This window comes from Pocillopora verrucosa, chromosome 11 (genome assembly GCF_036669915.1).
Source record: "Pocillopora verrucosa isolate sample1 chromosome 11, ASM3666991v2, whole genome shotgun sequence".
Lineage (NCBI taxonomy): Eukaryota > Metazoa > Cnidaria > Anthozoa > Scleractinia > Pocilloporidae > Pocillopora > Pocillopora verrucosa.
In genome coordinates this window covers 11,747,670-11,765,307 of record NC_089322.1, presented here as the reverse complement: position 1 = coordinate 11,765,307, position 17,638 = coordinate 11,747,670, and the positions used below count along the sequence as shown (strand labels likewise).

General features: G+C 37.7%; 1 pseudogene; it reads right to left on the bottom strand.

Annotated features, from left to right (window-relative positions):
• Positions 1–5,246: 5,246 nt before the first annotated feature.
• On the bottom strand, positions 5,247–16,390 carry LOC131789374 (fibroblast growth factor receptor homolog 1-like; annotated as a pseudogene).
• Between the last annotated feature and the right edge of the window lie 1,248 nt (positions 16,391–17,638).

Below are 17,638 nucleotides of genomic sequence, written 5' to 3'. Positions count from 1 at the left end.
TGGTCAGAATGTCAAGTTGAACCAAAATTCAAGAATTATATGGAAACAAGATGAGTTGACCCATGATGGTCTGCAAACAGTAAAGATTTGGGCTGCATCGGCTAAAGCTGAGAATAGTGGCCAAAATGTCAAGTTGGACCAAAATGCGAGAATTATACGAAAATAAGGTGAGTTGACCCACGATGGTTTGCAGACAGTAAAGACTAGGGCCACATAGGCTAAACTAGGAATAGTGGCCAAAATGTCGAGTTGGACCAAAATGCATGAATTATATGGAAATAAGGTGAGTTTACCCATGATGGTCTGCAAACAATAAAGATTTGGGCTACATCGGCTAAAACTGAAAATAATGGGCAAAATGTCAAGTCGCGATTGCTTTCGTACCTTGGATACCCCATTCGTATGCGCTAGGAGACACCGGCTGATGACGATGAAATTCGCATACTCGAGTGCCGAGCTTTGATGAAGTGTACCGCGGGCACACGGCTAGATATTACACGAGGGCTTCACGTGGGCTAGTGGATGTGAAGCCGCGTGAGCAAATAATTTGCCACCCTTATTTTGAGCGGGAAATCAAACTGGAAAGGATGTAGTTGAAAAGTAATTTTCAGTATTTTGCGGTTTCTAAACAACTCGTAAGGCAACAATACCGGCAGAGTTTGAACTTTGTCAACCGGAGGAAATTATTATAATTCAAGTTCGTGGAGAGAGGGTTTAAAGTGAAAATAGGCTGGCTGTAAAGAGGCAGAGCGACCAAAGAAGGCTACAAGTAAACGGCGTTATGTTTTAGATTTGTAGAAAAATTGCAGTGACTCTATGCATTGAGTGAACGCCGCCGTACGTAGCGTTGTCGAATGGTACAGTATGGGTGGCCGTCACCACCAAAAATACAAGGATGTCAAATAGATCAACACATACAAAGCTGGTTTGAGGATCAGCTGCAGTATAGAATAGCTAATAAAGGAATGGCATGGCCAAATTATAGACGGTTTAGTTTTCCTTCATGAAACAGAACACTCTAAACATGGATAGTTCAGCCAAATGATAAACGGTCTAGTTGCCAAAGTCGAGTTGGAACATGAAGTTGTGAAATGGACTAACTCAATTACGAATAGCTTAGCACTCGTTTGCAATACAGTACACAAACGGTGTAGCGTTGCGTCAAATGGCACAGGATAATGTCGAGTAGCACAGCGTACGTACAAATGGTGTAGCATTGCGTGAAATAGCTCAGCGTAATGTAGAATGGTACAGCATACATACAAACAGTGTAGCGTAGCGTGAAATGGCTCAGCGGGGTGTCTAAAGGTATAGCGTACACACAAATGGTGTAGCGCTGCGTGAAATGGCTCAACGTAATGTCGCCGGGACCCCCCCGGTCCAAATCCGCTAGCGGATATGGACCCCCTTCGCAGATTTGGACCCTCCTACCAAACATTCCTTTTAAGTATCGTTTGTATCATATTTGGTAACTTATTCTATATACAAGCTTTTTGTCGATGTTCTTTTCAATCACAGCACAACATTCCTCAATTAACGTAAAGAAAAACAGCCATTTCGTTCCAATCCTGTCGCATTTACTATAGCGAGTCGTGCAGTATACGCAAGAATTAGATGCGAACAAACTACTGCATTCGAACGATTGAAATTGTAACAATAAATCTTTGCTTCTTCTGATGCGAATCAACATTGATACGAAACGTCATAACAATAGTCGAGACTATTGCGTCCAGTCATAAAAATAACTCGGTCTGATTTTCTAATTGAATAACGTTAAACAGTTTCTGAACAGGAACGAAGTAACTACTCCTACTACAAGTCGTTCGTAAAGCCTATAATAAGAAAAAATGTTTCTATTCTGAACTATTGCAACTCTCAGCTTATTTTCAGATGCAAATCAACATTAATGTCTACGTCTTAACAAAAGTGGAGACTATTTCATCTATCCCAATCTTATTTTCTAATTTTAACGATTATTAACTGTTGAGGGATCTGAAATAACAAACTCGCACTTTACCATATCGTCCCAACACTTGGGCATTGAACAATAACAAAATAAATTAATGCCATAAGTTTGTCTCTTCCTGAATCGGTGTTCGACTATCGCGGAAAAGGTTCAAAAACGACCTTTCTCCGAACGTTGAACTAAATGCTTGTACATTTTTCCTTGGTCAAAAGAAACATCGGACGGGTCATTTCTAGCTGCATTTCGTATGCATCGGCGATACGCATATTTTGAATTAAAAACATACTTTAGTACGCACTGAAATGTAAAGCAATATCTATTTCTACGGGAACGTTAAGGATAATGTTTTCACTCAGTACTGCTGGGGGGGGTCCATATCTGCTAGCGGATTTGGACCGGGGGGTCCAAATCCGCTGGGACACCGGGAACCGTGGTGGACTAAGTCCAATGCACTGAGAAAAGTAGCAAAAGAAAAGGAGAGAGCCCTAGAGAAAACTGAAGAAGAACTGAGAGAGCCGGCTAAGAAGAGTGCTAGCTTGTGAAGCTGCAGTTATCTTCTATGTAAAAGGAAAGAACTGTCTCACAGCGGTTTTTTGTTTTCAAAAACTATCTGGTCGAATAAATTGTTGTTTTGACATTACTGTCTGAGAACAATACCAGTAATTATTGCTTACCTTAGGTCATGAAATTTTTCAAAAGGTCATGGAAAAAGTCATGGAAAGTCATGGAATTTTAACAAGTCAAAAGTGTACGAACCCTGCATTTCAAACATGGTGTATATGCCACAAGTTTTCCATTTTTCCATTTTCAATAGTGTTTCTATGTTGGGAAAATGGTTGGGTTGAAATATAATACAAAGACTTGACAGTAGATAGTCAGATGAAAACTTTTTACATATCAATAAAATGTATTGTTGCGTTTCATGTTAACATTTTGGAACAACTCCACCTCCCAGTAAATTCAATTATTTTGCAAACATAAGAAAATAACATCTAAAACTTTTCAACCTATTTAATATAGCCAATAACAACATCAACTCAACTTCTAAACTTAAGAGAAAAGTTGATTGATATTTAAAATTGATCTCTGTAATGTAAAAATTAAATCCAGGTATTAGCTCAAGTTTTCTTAAAGACACCCACTTTACATGCAGTTACAGCAGAGGTTATCGAATTAAAAAATATTAAAAAGACGTCGTTTATTTCCAGCCAGAGGACAATCATGAAACATGAAATGAGTAGCCAAAGGCGAAAAGGTTTTAAAAAATTACACCGGTTCAAACATGAGTTGAACATTCCTTTTTTTTAAATTTTCTACGCTAAACAGAGGAGGTTGAAACGTTGAGGAAAAACGGTGGGATTAGCGGTCATACCTGGCAATTTCAAGAGAGGATATAAGAAAAGCCCATACGATTCTGGCGTATTGTTTTACTGACTCACTGTGCTCACTGCACGTGTATACACCTCAATCCACCAGTAATGTCTTAACGCAAAGTGGTTTACTGTCGTTTCTTTCAATTTTGGCTCCTTTTCCCAAACCGAAATTATAAGTCGCGCTCAACAGAATATAATTTCAACTGATGCCGACATCATGCACTTCATCTGAAGAAGACAATATTCTTTGTCTTCGAAAATTTTGTCATAACATCAAGAACAACGACAACGGTTGTAACCAGTCTGAAGATACCGCTGACTAGCATGTGTGTAGTTGTGAGAACATCGTCCCCAGGTTTCAGACCTCGTCAATTCTTCCCCACCTCCCCACTCCCCGATCTGGTCTTTCATTCCACTGATGAAACTCTTCTACAGCCAGTGCTGTAGAGTTTTATTACAGTTTTCAGTCAGTATAATGAAGGGCTGGAAATTAAACTAACAAGAGCTCCGCTTTTAGGCCTGGCTAAATCTATACATTATAAATAATAACGATAATAATAATAATGATAGTAATAGTTATAAGAAATAACAAAAAGTTGCGATTGTCTTTAGCCGGCATAGTATTAGGTCAGAGGAAAGATTAACTGGGGAGATATACGCCATGGTCTGTCAATCTGGATTGAAACGCTTCAGCAGTACAATGAATCAGAACATTGGTAACGGAGGCATTTACAAGTTATCCTTCTATTGCATCTTGAAATTATCGAATCAGTTAAAAAAAAATTGCTGTTTCCTCTACCGCTAGTGTATTTTATAACTGCGAAACATCGACAAATCCCAACTGACTCCTTTGATATTAACAAACTCGAAGGTTTCCTTGGACAAACACGCAGTTCTAAACAGACCGATAAAGCATTCGTCAAAGACGCGACTATCTACAGCTTCGTCCGTAAGTGTGAAAAGTTGAGAACGTGGATATCTGATTTAGTGATATACATGAAAATGCTATTTTATAGATGCGGCCATCGCCTCAGACTGATGACGTCATCCAAAAGCTTAATGAGGATACGGAATGGTTTCAATCTAAACTGACTTGTTAATCAATAAATAGTCATATGATAAGCCTCTTATCTTTTTTATTGCAGATACTAAATAGAGTGTTTTACATTATGTTAAATACAACTTATTGTGTTTGGATAGCGTGCAAAATTAAGCGCTCATAAGTGCTATCATTTCGTCCGGTTTTTAAACAAGCATTCCATTTTGCCATAACAAATTATTTCCGTCTACCACAGTATGAACCCTTTAAATGACGTTTTTTTTCCTCATACGAATCGAAAGCACTTAAGAAAATTATTAATTTTAATTAATTCACACTCTATTAAAACGGTTCTCTCCGTTTGGGATAAAAGCATTTAATGCCAACAGCAAAACGTTAAATGTCAACAATGCAATCGCTTGTTTTCAAATAAAGGTAACTTGAAAGTTAAACAAATCACTAGAATATGTAAATATGTAATTTAAAGATGATACTTCGTTAAGGAATACCCCAGTGCTAGTTAATATCTCACGACTAATTCATTACCAAACTACAAAATTTTACCAAATTTCATATCGCCGTTACGAGATCTCTTTTCTAGGTCTGCCACAGACAAAATTACTAAATGGTTTCACAATACAACAATGAAAAGCTCGCCGAGCCGTTTCTCAAGTAGGTTATTTTCTGTTTCTTTCCTTCTTTTTCTTCTGGTTTAATCGATTACGGAAGTTTAATTCACATCTATCCAATTTTCCTTATTCTGAAACCGATTAAATTATTTATTATTGGCATTCTTTAAGAATTAATTAATTAGTTTTTTTGTGCTTTTATTACTATCATTTTGTCAATCAAGGACAACACTTTCAAATATTTTTCTAATATATATATGGAGAGAAATTTAACTAACACAAACCTACACTTAGTTTAGCACCGAGAAGTGACGATTATATACCCTAACGACGGTCACTGGCCCATTTTCCCAACCTCTTAGCTGAGGCCTTCTATGCAACTTTCTCACTTGGTCCTGCATCTTCACCTCCGAGATCTTCAACCCTGGAGTATTTTGCCTTGTCATAAGCGCCCAAGTTAAGAAGTTCCACGTATGTCTTAGGAATAAAGTAACAAATGAGGATTATACATTAGCTGCAGAGCGCTAAATCACAGTGAAGTCAAAGTCTTTATAGGGCATAAAATATTGGGGAGTTGTCAATTCTAGAAACAAACCTCTTCACGAATGTATTTGTCCATTCTTTGTCACAGGTTTTCAAAAGGAGGACGGAAGTTAGGGTTTCGATTCCAGCACCTTTTCATTATATCATTTATATTTAACAACGATGGTCTACTCTTAACTAATTTTTATGGACTATGCAAAGAATACCAATAAAGTCCTCCTACCGGAACCTTTTATTGAAAATTGTGTAGGCAATGATTCAGATTTGTTCTGGGTCGCCGCACATATCTGCACAACTTCACTCGCTCTGATCTCTTTCAAATCAATTTTGATGTCATAATTGTCCACGCTGTATCTCAGCTGAATGCAGAATGCTCCTGGTTCACATTCACATAACAGAAAGCTACTGATATGATTGTAGTCCAATTGTTTTTATTGCAAAAATTTCAGCAATGAGAACGGTAAATGAGTCGTCTTGGATCTTAGGTTATTTTTAGGAACAGTTGGTATTATACTAGAAAAGTGCGACTCACAGTTTGTTATCAACATGATCGGGCTTTGGCATCTGATATCCCTTTTTGACGTGACTGAGATAAATTGTTCCTTCTCGACCTCGTTATATAAGGAAGCAACCAGCATGTACATTTACATAGCTTGATGATGCCCAAATAAAATTTTGCTGAATACAGTACTGTAGTTTAAAGTTTACTTTTTCTTGGTTCGAGTTGATGTTAGTCTCTGATAATTCAATTACGCTTAAGCCATCGACTCGTTATTTCATTTGCACTTACTAATATGAACAATCCAAATAGCTTGGTACATATCAATACATATACATATTTATATATGTGTGTGTGTGTGTGTGTGTGTATATATATATATATATACTATGCATGCTCACTAGTTTTTCTAGTTTGAGCACTCTGGCATGGCTTAGATGATCCCACATGTGTGAGATCACTTGGGGTGGCTATATGGCCTCACCTCTATCCTAGCATCAGCATTGCACTGATGAGGCCCAGAAGGCCGAAACAGTACTGTCTGCAATTAGTTATATATATGTATATATATATATATATATATATTTATATATGTATATATATGTAGATGTTGCGATTTTTCCGTATCACAGTGCTCGATACGTGGTAGAGAGCGATATATATTGAGTTAGGGAAAAAAAAACATATGTATGCATATTTATCAAAATGAAAGCAGAATTTATATCAATCTGAAACACCCGATAATGAGAATGAAATCAGACTTTATTGCGCACTTTGACAGTCTAAGCAAGGGTCGTCCTATAAACGTGTTGATTGAACATAGCTTGGCTTACCAAGGGTAACTATCTCATACAGAACGATTCCATAGGACCACCTGACGGGAGCATATCAAAAATATTCTACAGTCAATCGCTGAGTGAATTTGGACGTGAAACGATAAAGAAAAGTCCAAAGGTAATCAGTTCGTTTGGTTGGTGGATTAATATACATATCTGTACATACACATCACTCAAGGTGGAAAGTCCAGCAAGTTCTCCTAGCAGAATCTCTGGTGCAGTCCATTTGATTAGCAAACGTCCCTGGAAAAACAACCAATAAATTTTTTCCAAAACTATCTTTAACAAAATATGAAGCTACATTACGTAAACATGATAAAATATGAAAAGAAAGCTACATTTGTCGTTCCCTAATAAGTCAGTCCAACGTTATCCTTCGTAAAAATGTCTCGGAAAACAGAAAACATGACTCCTTTCACGAGACTTTCTACAAAAAACGCCGATGTCCGGGCCAAAGAACCGATTCTGTTAATTTCTATCTCTGTTTTGTTTTGCTTATTTCTTGTAAGTAAGGGTGAGCTAGAAACCCTGTTGGCAGTCGAGGTACACCCCGTGACAGGTTATTTAGAACCCCCATCATAACCAGCTCCCAGTTGGCACGTTAGCTCAGTTGGTAGAGCGCTGCACCGGTATCACAGAGGTCATGGGTTCAAATCCCGTACAGGCCTGAATTTTTTTTCAGGCCTTATTTTCACTACTGCCTAAGTAGTGCACATCACTGCGAGGATCACTTTCATTTACGTCTTTATCCGCAGTTCAAATATATGACTTTTATATATTCTTAACCGTCTATTCATCACTTCACGGGTTTATTTAGAACCACCATCATGACCAACTCCCAGTTGGCTTGTTAGCTCAGTTGGTAGAGCGCTGCACCGGTATCGCAAAGGTCATGGGTTCAAATCCCGTACAGGCCTAAATTGTTTTTCAGGCCTTTTTTTCACTACTGCCTAAGTAATGCACATCACTGCGAGGATCACTTTCATTTACGCTTAAGTAATAACTATGCTAATAATCACAATAATTATGATAATGAAATGAAATTTAGAAATGGTAAAGCAACAGAGGACCCGTTGTACTCCAAAAAAGAAAAAGATCAGTAAGATGGTTTTCTCTTTACCTTTGTTTCCTTTTACAGATTTCTGAGGAGTTCCATTTTTCCCTTTGTTTTATTTTTTAAGGGTTGCAATAAGGTTTTTGGGATCAATATCAGTATCTGGGCAACTGCTCACCTACCCCTCCCCTAACCCAACATTAACCCTAAGTTGGTATTGATAGACTGTTGTTGAGTCAGGGGAGGGGTAGGTGGGCAATTGTATTAATCCGGTTTTTCTATACATACACAGCGCAGATTATTTACACTGCACGCGAATAGCCAGAACAGACCAGCAGCGAATACTCGATCTCTGACAAGTGCATGGAATTATTTTTTTTTAGGCTTAATTTTATACCATCCCAGATAATTATAGCTGGGATCGTTTTAGGCTGAGCAACCGAATTATTATGAATCTTATTCCCATGTCTTTTGGCTCATTTTTTTTTTGTTTTCTTTTTTGTTTTTGTGACATCTGCTAATGTCAACAAAGAGGTTTATCTAATTCAAAAGCTCTCATAAATGTTGCCCAAAATCCGAGCTATTGAAAAATAAAAAGTTTAAATCTCTGAAAGATTTTTCTGTGTTAGAGTTGACACGTGACAAGTATTATACTTACCCCTCGCGATCCAAGGAACACCATGCCGGCGGCGATTTGTTTGGCAACACGAGATCGTAGTTGGTCAAATCCTGAGCTCTTCCCTCACCAAGATAATACCGATCCCTCACTCCTCGGTATTTCCCAAGTAGCCAAATAGATCACCACATGGCAAGTACTCCATGATGAGTATGGGTGAACAAAAACCAAAAAAAAAGCAAATAAACCCCACGTCAAGACTCCTTATTGTACACCAAAGATAAAATTGCTGATGGCTTTCTTCATAAAGAAGTTTAGCTTACACGAATGACTCATTCTTTTAGGATCTACCTTCACCAGAATCTACTTTCAAAAATTTGCTATAGGTTAAAGGGAGAAAGCCGGTTAGCCCCGTTAACGAGATTTCAAGCTATCCGACCGGATCTTAATGAACTGTTGATGGATACATGCTCTCGAAGAAAAACAGTCTGGTTACCACACACACAAAAAAAGACAAACGTGGCTCCATTAACGTCCTATTTACGGAACTCATGTTAAGAGGTTCTAAGAGGGTTCATTCAGCATTTGTAGTATCGTTAATAACACATACTTAAAAAAGATGCTGTACGCTTAGTACTTTCTTTCGTAACGCAGCCCATGAACTTTACAATGTTTGGCGAAACGTTTTCACCGATAAGTTTCCTTAACTCAATTTCTCTCATCAAATATTTCCTTCCATCTTCTCCACCAGTGGCTGCACCAAAAGTATACATTGATAGAGACACATTCTGATTAATACATTTGTTCCATGCAAGTTCAAGCCAGAAAGAATCCGGTAGAGTTACAAACCTCGCATCTTCTCATTACCGTTTGGATGATAATTTTCGCAGCTAGCAGATTGTCCAACTCACTGACCTCGGCCATGGTTGAGTTGACTGTGAGTACACCGTGTAGTCAGTCTGTTAGACTGCCAACGTCAACCCGGGATGATCAGTCACTAGTAAGTGGGGAATAGGTCCAAAGGGAGACGGAGGATCCAGCGTAACCGCAACACTCCCCCCCCCGGGGGGAGTGTTGCGGATACTAACCCATACTAACCCCCTTCTAACCTATGCCTGTGACCTTTTACACCACTTGTTGGAAACAACTTTTTTTTTCCCGCGCGTAACCTTGAGTGAAGAAGAGGTGGGTGTGCGTTGGTCGAGAAGTAATTTTGGACCACCCCTTCACTCCCCCTCTCTCCTCAAATAAAACATTTTTGTACTCACCCCTGAGATCAACATATGTATCAATAGAACAAATTGAAGGAGGCTTACGCGTGAAACACTTAGCGGCCACCGTCCGATTTCCAGGTTGCCCATTTGGTGAACTCAGGAGAGCTCTCCACACGGCTCCGAACGCCCCTCGTCCAATGACGTCTTGTAGCAGGACACGGTTAACCGCAACCTCCCACTCATCTGCCTCTGCATTCAATGGCTCCATCTGAATTGCCTGCTCTTGGTCAGGACTAAATAGAGGAAGTCAACATTGTATACTTTCAGGTTCAAAACAAAGAAAAGAGAAATCAGAGGGTAAAAATTTGATTTGCGAGGATAACATGATTGGCGAGATAATCTCTCTTGCCGATAGTGAGAAAATAGTTTAATAAACCAAGAACATAAATTATAACAAAACATATCAGTAATTATTGTTATTTAAGTACCCTATGTCAATCGGATGAAGTTGAAATCAAACAAGAAACAGTTGGTTTTTAAATCAGAAAATTTCAATTTTTGCATTTCAATTTTTTTAGTACTAAATCTAAGGATAAATCTAACCAAAAATTGATAGAAGATACTAATGAGATAAAAAAATTAAACAAAAGGAACTTATGAAGCTGATTCTAACAACACTTGATGAATGTTAATAATGCATCATAAACACGATAAAAATAAAGTCACTGCGATATGATTTTTGTTATCGTCATCATCCAATGGTGTAGTTTTTTTCTTCTTTCGATGAATTTGATGAATAAAAGGTAAAATAGTTGCCTTACAGAGCCATAGCTGCAATTCCAAATGATGAATTAAAGGGGATAAAGAAGGTAAAACTTTGCATTAATTTATCACATCGAATATTCTAATCAAATTTCAGTATAATTTGAATTTGCACAGATTAGGAGGGACGTGATATTTGCTGAATTTATAATTATTTTCAACACACTGTTAAAAATAATGGAAATGATAATGATATCATTTACAGATGTGAAAAACTCTGCAATTAGCATTTTTTGGCGGCATGCGAGTGATTTTTATAAAAATATTTCTACTCTTAGACTCGTAGCTCAGTGTATCCCACCCCCCTCAGTAAACGTATTCAACAAGTTTCAACATTTCCTTATTTTCTTAAAAACGAAATACCTGAATTTCACAGAATTTCTGTAAATGGGGTAAGGTGACCCATATTTATTTCGTCTTTAACTGAAAAATAGTTTTAATCTATTTGCAAATATATTTTTTAATCGGTAAAGTCGTATGTTTTTTTAAGACACAACGGTAACACCAGCTTACCTTTGACGTTTATTTTAACAAAGGAATGGGCAACAAAAGCGAGCTTGTTACGTGCCTCACAAGAATGCACACCACTGTCCTCCTTCACAACTTCAGTTATAGCAAGTTAACTCTTTTTGTCATCGAATCGTGTATCAATCTTTGCTCTTTCGGGTGGTGAGTCTCCATCTTTTTTCCAAGTTATATTTATTGTTTCACTTATGAAAATTTATCATAAGATCATGACTCCTTAGTTCCTTGGTCTTCGATATTTTAAAGGAAACGGATGAAAAGAGAGAAAAAATATGTCTATTTAAATTTGGCTTAAACTTCAAAAACAAACGCTTTGTTAAGTTACAAGTTTGGTAAATGACATAAACAACAATATAGAGTTTACCTGTCACATCGATCCAGAAGGAAGATTTTGCTTCAATATCATCATTTTTAGCAGTACATTCATAATTGCCTTTATATTTAAGCGTCGCTTGTCTAATAACCAGGGTGTTGTTTTTACTAATTAGCACTCCATCTTTGGTCCAGTTGACAGATACTTTTGGATCACCTCCCAAATAACACTCTTCTTTAAATGGGGAGTTAAATGTAATGGTGAGATTTCTGAACTCTTTAATACGGGGCATGTAAACACAAATTACAAAATTAGAAGCCACCTCAATCCCCCCCCTCCCGCCCGCAAAAAGAAAAAAATAATAATAAAAAGAATAAATAACAATTAAAAAGAAGAAGAAAAAGAAGATGAAAATGAACCACTTTTTGATCATTTCAAACAAATGCTTCCAAAAACCATGTCAGTCAGACTATATTAACAATTTAACCATGAAATCATTAAATTTTTAGAGCGGGAACACAGGAGCAATTGTAAAGACTTTCCAGTTCTTCGCAATAAATAACTAATGAGGCGGTCTGAAAAAAATTATTCATTCAGGACCTGGTCCTCACTGGTGAATCAGTCGCAGGTAATGGCTGAAAGCCCTTGTTTTTTTTCATTTTTCTGATAATTTTCTGCGATGACCCTACCCTTAGCTCAGACCCAGACCCCTTAATTTAGAATCGGGCCCACTGATTATTGATCCACACTCCGTAGACATTTCAAATGCATAATTGATTTAAAATACGGTTGTGAGCTTTACGAACATACCTTTACAGAAATGTTAACGTCTTTGGTGGAAGAGCCTGCTGCATTTTTTGCCCTACATGTGTACCACCCTTCGTCCTCCTTTGTTATCTCAGGAAAGAAGAGAGACAAACTATTTCCTTTAAATGTATTATCCTGATGTGATCTGAGGTTCAGGCCGACCCGCTTCAACTTTACACGTCAAGTTCACACTTTCTCCTTCTATGATGCGATCACGTGCTCCAAAAATATCCTCTTTTGGTCGAACTAAGAGGTAAATAAATAACAAGTCCTTGGAAAATAGGAGGTATTCCAGTATCATTTACACTGATCACATTAGACACCGTAATTAAATGAACATTTGATAATGACACTAGCGCTTTATATGAAGTATAATCGTTTGTCAGATCGCGGACCTTTCGAACTTCGTATTGAGGTCTAAATACTCCTATTATCTCGGACCAATTTACGAAAGACAGAAGGCGCAGCCATGGGGAGTATGGTCTCCACCGTAATTGCTAATCTACACATAGAGAGTTATAGGAGCAATCGATATCCTACCAGCGAAGGATCTGGAAACGCTATGTATATGACACATTCACAATCTTGGTTCGCGAAAACGCTGATAGCTTGCTACAGCATTTGAAGAACCGAAAGCATTCCATTCACTTCACTGATGTTACAAATAGTAACAACACACTCGCCATTAATAGCACTGCAAAAATCAAGAGCCTGTGGTTTGCAAGATTCCCTATGAGTACGCCAAAGTTTACATCAGCGGAACAGGCAAACCTATGCAAGTAGAGAAGAAACATGGATGCTGACCACAAGAAACACAAGAAACAAGATAATTTTGCGACAGTAGACTCCAATAGAACATTTGGTCAAAGCGTGCCAATCGAAGCCTGTCTGGGATTCCAGCCAATCACAGCCAAAAAGAGAGTTTCATAAGGTCATGCATATCTACCGACCTTATAGTACAAAGAAGACACAATATTCAGTCAAAAAGTCGCGATCCATATCCAAAGTGACTTCATGGCGAGACAAACGATTATACTGCATTCAGAAAGTGAATTTGTCACCACGACCAACCGAAGTCGATTTAAGCACATTACCAGAATGAAAAGAAACTATAAACTTCATCAAAGGGGACTTACCTTGAGTTTTGACGAGGAAACCACACTGTTGACAAATAACTTAAGTATAATTTTTTCAACATGACACCCTACTTTCAAACAACTAAAATTAACAAACTTATTCACGATAAAATGTCGCCTGACATGGCTGCGGATATGAACAGCGAAAAGGTTTTGAAATTGAGTAAATTAAATCAATAACATTTGAAGAACTGACTTTATGACTTTCTATATATTATCTCATTGGTCACTCACTCATAACTGTCACTTGTATGTTTTTATCTTTGCTTGTGACCCTCTTTGGTCCTTTAGTTTGTTTCATGGTACAGGTGAATGTTCCATTGTCTTCAGGCTTTACAAAACTAATACGCAGGCTGCCGTCGGATACTTGAGTGAATCGTCTCGTATCTATGGACTTTCCTCCTTTCTTACTCCAAGAAATCTGTGGACTTGGTTTTCCATCAGCACTACAGCTTATAATGCCAGACGTGTACGCAGTAAAGGTTTGCTGGCCCAACGTCTTCTCAGTAAATCTTGCTGTTGAAAGGAGTAATGAAAAGCACTAATATTATAGCTACACTTTTGAAAGGTCAGAAGTGTACTTGTCTTACATGACATTGTCCTGCATGTTAAGCCTATTTCTACAAGATAAAAAGATGTGTTTTCATACCATTAATATAGACAATGTAATATTGAACATGTTCCAATCTCTGGCATTCATATACTCATCCATCAGACAGTTGCACATCATCAATGACCAGATCACCATTGTCTTCAGCCCTGATCCTTCGAGAAGAAGAGTTTGTTATTTCAAGCTTTTGCCCATTGATGACCCATCTAGCATGATTGGTTGTATTGTGTATTAAGCGGTGAAGCCGTTCTTTGGTATCAATATCAAAACAGAGTTCATCTCTAAGCAACACTTTCTTGTTCTCTGCAAAAAAAAGGTTCAGTTTAGATGATGTCAAAATAAGTAATTTTTTTTGTAATTAACACTACAAGGAGGGATACAAAAGATGCATATATTTACCTGTACTAATGCTTACATTGAGAAATGTTTTGAACTTTGTCGTACTTAAAACTGTTACATTACTCCAAACAAAATCATGTTAGCCGTTATTAAAGTAATGTAACCTTTGAACAGAATAATATTGCATCCAAAGAAGTTATGAAACCCATTAAAAAAATAGGTAACCCTTAACTGAAGTCAGATAATCTTATAAGCAGTCATATTACCTTCTTGACAGTCATGTACACCTTAGCTAACGTTATTCCACCTCAAGACCAAACTGAATCATCTATAAGAAGGGTAAATTCCTTAAGAAACTGTGGTGCTGCGTCTGTGGGGAAGTATAGCACCCGCTCTGACGAAGAGCTAACGCTCGAATTTCAGCTTTGAAACTCTTTACGGAGGCAAATTTTGCATTATTAACTCAGTTGAAGAAATCAAAATCATCTAAGTTATTTTAAGCCAATTCATGTTACCCTGAACTAAGTCATGTCATCCCCAGTCAAAGTCATGTCGCTATCTAAAGCGTAAAATCTGCGAACAGATATATGCTTGTCCGTGAATCATACTTTACCAGAATGTTTTTAGAAATGGTCTTCTGGTCTTCTGTAGATCTCAATTTACTCTGATTTTCCTCCACTTCAGAAGGTCAATGGGAAGAAAAAGACAACCACGAAAACCGGAATCACTAATTAGGCCTAAACATTTAGTTTCTTACTTGGTTGACACAACGCTCGAGAACCTTCGCCATCCGATTGACATTAAGATGGAATATTTAACTTTCCATCAAAGCGATCGCATGATGCAAGTTCTGACTCCTCTCCGGTGCAAGAGACATCGGACATTGCAAAAGATATTCCCTCATCCTTTATGTCTGACCCAATAAATTCCGCCAAAGCCTCTTCAAAGCCAAGTTGACGACAAATAACTTTGACATCTTTGAAATCCCACTCATTCCTGCATATCTTCGCCCATTTCCCCTTGTAAAATACTTCCACTCTTCCTCCATACTCCACATTTGCGCCTTTCAAGCGAACAGGAACTTATGAAATAACAAAAATTCGAATTTATAAGGATGGAAATCACTAATTATCGAGAAGCAAGAATGGCTATAAATCACAAAATGATAAATAGTTCATCAAGTTTTTTGTTTTAAGTGAAATTCTGGGTGCAAATTATCGTTTGTTGTCAGATGTGAATCACGATGTTATCATAGTTTCCTTGCTGCGATGTTTCCGACGGACCTCTTTTACATTGCTTCGTGACTTTGCTTCAAATTGTAAAACTCATCATTTACGCTAGAAACCAGATTTTTTTTGGGAACAACTTTAGAACATTTAAGACGTGTTTTCTTAGCCTTAAAACGTTTACTTTCAGAAAACACAATAGGTTAATTTACATTTTAAGCTGGAACGTCATTTTTAAAGCATTTATCAAGGAAAAAATTGAGAAAGAGGTGTTTAGTTAAGTACAACTGAAGTAAAAAATTGTGAAATTCCCTAATTGCACAAAAGAGAGAGAAAAAAGGAAACTAGAAGCATGCAATAATTTCGAGGAAACTTGGTGGAGGGTTAAGAGGTTGTGAAGTTCATGGAACTCAAATGCATGACTGCGCAAACGTCTTAGGATGTAAACAGTAGAAACAATTTTTAGCACTAGATACCTTTTTAGAACCAAAAAGATACCCGAAGACGAACAATCATTGTTCTCGGGAAAGTTTTCATCTCTGGAATGTGAGTAAATCTATCAAGTTACCATCTTTGGAAATCATGTGGATATTACATGAGTGCAGTTCATTATTACCTTTGCAGACTTGTTGTTTCTTTACCACGTTGTTTTGACATGTGGTCGGAATTGCACAGTTGTAGTCGGTGGACATTGAAGCATTGCCACGTTCTGCGTACCATGTTTCCTTAGCATAAACACCGTTGTTAAAGTAGCCCATAGCCATGCAGATTGAATTTTTTATCTGCTTCATCCCATTAACTGGTACAAAGCGTTTGCCAGCTGCTTTTTGAGAATATCTCCATTGTACCGACAGATGGGTTCCTCTTTGTTTCAAAACGCAGGGGAAATCCTTCTAAATATTCAACAACAAAAAATTGATAAATAAGGATAAAAATAAACAGCGTGGACTACTTCAGCTTGTGTAAATTCTTGTGTTGATGATGTTCCCATATAATTACCCAGTAACAGAGGTCCTAGCATTGTTGAGTATTTTATTTTCAGTTTTGTGGTGGAAGAATTTCCTGTGTAACTAACTTGATTTTCTTTACCAGAAGGTCAATGCCAAAACGTTATTTAGTATCTGAGACCCTCGCATTATTAAACATGTTTCTTGTGGAATTAATAAAGGGGGTAAGTTTCTAAAGAAACTGTGGTGCTGCGTCCGTGGGAGAGTAGAGCAGGTAATTTATTGTTAACAACTGAGTCGAAAACGTAAATTGACCACCGTAATTGGCCAAGAGTAAAATAGCTGACGTTTAGAGCTCTAACCCCTCATCAGAGCTATTGGAGAAATGGTGGGTTGTGTGTGGGTTTATATGCAGCAAGTGGAGCTACGCTATTGGTGGGAATATGGTGATGAGAAAACAGAAATAAATTAGTTGAATGAAAAGCGCTCGTGGACACCGTGGGGATTAAGAGTGCCGATTCGGAAGATAAATTTTTGTTCTAGTATTTTGCGACCTTCCGAACTGCCTAGATGTAAGGAAAGACCGCAAACTGCATATGTTGTTTAGAACGATTAGGGAGTAAAAGTGTCCAGCGACTGGTTTGGATGCGTCCTTGTCATTTCTTTGCACGTCGCAAAGGTGTTCTCGGAATCGTTCACCTAGTCGTCTAACTGTTTCACCAATTTATAACTTATTGCAATAAGTGCAAGTTATGCAGTAAATGACGTTGGCGGAGGTACACGTAAAGTGATCAGTGATCTAAATTGATCTCTTGGGTCCTGATATTTTCTCAACGTTATGAGTGAAAGGACAAGTTTTGCATCGTGAGTGAGCGCATTTGAAAGTTCCAGATTGGTCATTGGTTTGAAATGAACTCTGACCAGAAAGTTACCTATGTTTTTGTCACGTTTGAATGAAGTAAGTGGGGGTTGCGACAAGATAGCATCAGTCTCTGAATCTTTTTGGAGTAATGAAAAGTTGATAGAATGATAGATTAAACCGCGTGGTTGTGAGGGTGAAATGTAAGAGTGAAATGTGAGAGTGAATGGAATGCAGTCCGCAGTGTTTTCCTTCTCAGCCGTTTATAGTGCTGACTGTCGATCA